The sequence below is a fragment of the Astatotilapia calliptera genome, chromosome 6 (assembly GCF_964374335.1).
Source record: "Astatotilapia calliptera chromosome 6, fAstCal68.1, whole genome shotgun sequence".
NCBI classification, from domain to species: domain Eukaryota; kingdom Metazoa; phylum Chordata; class Actinopteri; order Cichliformes; family Cichlidae; genus Astatotilapia; species Astatotilapia calliptera.
Genome location: NC_137427.1, coordinates 21,182,068 through 21,184,813, shown reverse-complemented (window position 1 = coordinate 21,184,813; position 2,746 = coordinate 21,182,068). Strand labels below are relative to the sequence as shown.

The following is a 2,746-nucleotide window of genomic DNA, read 5'->3' as shown; positions in this document are numbered from 1 at the left end:
TCATTTGTGTCTGACATTTTGTTTTTCTTGTAATGCATTTATTTGTTGATGCAAAATCTCCCTTTAACTTGACTTGAGTAATGAATTGTGAACTTGGGTGCATTAATTCCCTTCTTGCTAACTTGTGATGCTGTTGTTGTCAGGCTTAACACAGTTCCTTATTGTTTCTCCTTCCTTGTGTCATCTTTCCAAACATAAACTTTAATGTCTGGCTTCTGGACATCTTTATGAAGAAGCAACTGTGAACCTGTGTGTCCATTAACATTTGCAGCAGCTTGGTCCTTGGTGCACTGGCACGATGTTGCCACCAGGGGGCCGGGAATCATGCAGGTCCGAGTTCGACTATCACTTCTACCTCTTCTTAAAGTCAATAAAGAGTTCTTTTACTGATGGCATGAAGTTGGCTTTAATGTTAGTTGTAAGATCTTGGGGTTGTTACAGCTTCACCTTGATCACAAACTACGCCACCGTCGAACTAAAACATAACATAAAATCCAATGAGATAGTAAGACGAGTGAATTAAAGACATAAAATGATCTATATAACATACAAACATACCTCGCTGGCTGACCCATGCTTTGAGGCAGAAATGAGCACTTTACAGATACTTTTAAGAAACAACTTTCTCTGAATTAAATTGGCTTCTCTTGCTTCAACTTGCCATGCTCACACATCAACATGGGCGTGCATCTCCCTCAGGTGCACCAGTGGAACCAAAATGCAGTACAATAGTTCCTACATGAGAATTTTCACAATAAATGACCTAATGGCATATAAAATATACATAGTGCAAAACAAAATACATTAACTGAAAGTAAGGCAGTAAAAGCAGCACCATGGCAGGTCGATATACAGTGGGCCAAAAAAGTATTTAGTCAGCCACCGATTGTGCAAGTTCCCCCACCTAAAATGATGACAGAGGTCAGTAATTTGCACCAGAGGTACACTTCAACTGTGAGAGACAGAATGTGAAAAAAAAAATCCATGAATCCACATGGTAGGATTTGTAAAGAAATTATTCGTAAATCAGGGTGGAAAATAAGTATTTGGTCAATAACAAAAATACAACTCAATACTTTGTAACATAACCTTTGTTGGCAATAACAGAGGTCAAACGTTTACTATAGGTCTTTACCAGGTTTGCACACACAGTAGCTGGTATTTTGGCCCATTCCTCCATGCAGATCTTCTCGAGAGCAGTGATGTTTTGGGGCTGTCGCTGAGCAACACGGACTTTCAACTCCCGCCACAGATTTTCTATGGGGTTGAGGTCTGGAGACTGGCTAGGCCACTCCAGGACTTTCAAATGCTTCTTACGGAGCCACTCCTTTGTTGCCCGGGCGGTGTGTTTTGGATCATTGTCATGTTGGAAGACCCAGCCTCGTTTCATCTTCAAAGTTCTCACTGATGGAAGGAGGTTCTGGCTCAAAATCTCACGATACATGGCCCCATTCATTCTGTCCTTAACACGGATCAGTCGTCCTGTCCCCTTGGCAGAAAAACAGCCCCATAGCATGATGTTTCCACCCCCATGCTTCACAGTAGGTATGGTGTTCTTGGGATGCAACTCAGTATTCTTCTTCCTCCAAACACGACAAGTTGAGTTTATACCAAAAAGTTCTACTTTGGTTTCATCTGACCACATGACATTCTCCCAATCCTCTGCTGTATCATCCATGTGCTCTCTGGCAAACTTCAGACGGGCCTGGACATGCACTGGCTTCAGCAGCGGAACACGTCTGGCACTGCGGGATTTGATTCCCTGCCGTTGTAGTGTGTTACTGATGGTGACCTTTGTTACTTTGGTCCCAGCTCTCTGCAGGTCATTCACCAGGTCCCCCCGTGTGGTTCTGGGATCTTTGCTCACCGTTCTCATGATCATTTTGACCCCACGGGATGAGATCTTGCGTGGAGCCCCAGATCGAGGGAGATTATCAGTGGTCTTGTATGTCTTCCATTTTCTGATGATTGCTCCCACAGTTGATTTTTTCACACCAAGCTGCTTGCCTATTGTAGATTCACTCTTCCCAGTCTGGTGCAGGTCTACAATACTTTTCCTGGTGTCCTTCGAAAGCTCTTTGGTCTTGGCCATGGCGGAGTTTGGAGTCTGACTGTTTGAGGCTGTGGACAGGTGTCTTTTATACAGATGATGAGTTCAAACAGGTGCCATTCATACAGGTAACGAGTGGGGGACAGAAAAGCTTCTTACAGAAGACGTTACAGGTCTGTGAGAGCCAGAGATTTTCCTTGTTTGAGGTGACCAAATACTTATTTTCCACCCTGATTTACGAATAAATTCTTTACAAATCCTACCATGTGAATTCATGGATTTTTTTTTTCACATTCTGTCTCTCACAGTTGAAGTGTACCTCTGGTGCAAATTACTGACCTCTGTCATCATTTTAAGTGGGGGAACTTGCACAATCGGTGGCTGACTCTGTTACGCTGCGTCCGCACCTACACAGGTATTTTTGAAAACGCAGCTGTTTCGTCCACATGTAAACGACGTTTCGAATCACCGAAAACAGATTTTTTTTAAAACTCCTTTTTTGCGTTTACGTGTGGACGAGGAATACAGAGTTCGTCACTCAACGTCAAAGGTATGTGCCTTTTTTCACATCACGCTGTGCGCTACGTTATTGTTTACATGAGATGAATTGCAGAATGGCAGATAGAGACAAAATACTGTTAATCTGACTATCTGCAGGTTTTACACGCAGTTACTGTCCCTCCATTTAGAAAGGCA

At 43.0% G+C, this 2,746-nt stretch overlaps 1 long non-coding RNA gene across 1 annotated transcript; it reads right to left on the bottom strand.

The window, feature by feature from the left end:
- Positions 1–387: 387 nt before the first annotated feature.
- Positions 388–698, bottom strand: LOC145429455 (uncharacterized). Its single transcript, XR_013909688.1, has 2 exons — positions 559–698; positions 388–475 (listed from the first exon to the last, which is right to left on the bottom strand). It is a non-coding gene; the product is annotated as an uncharacterized LOC145429455 (long non-coding RNA).
- Positions 699–2,746: the final 2,048 nt, after the last annotated feature.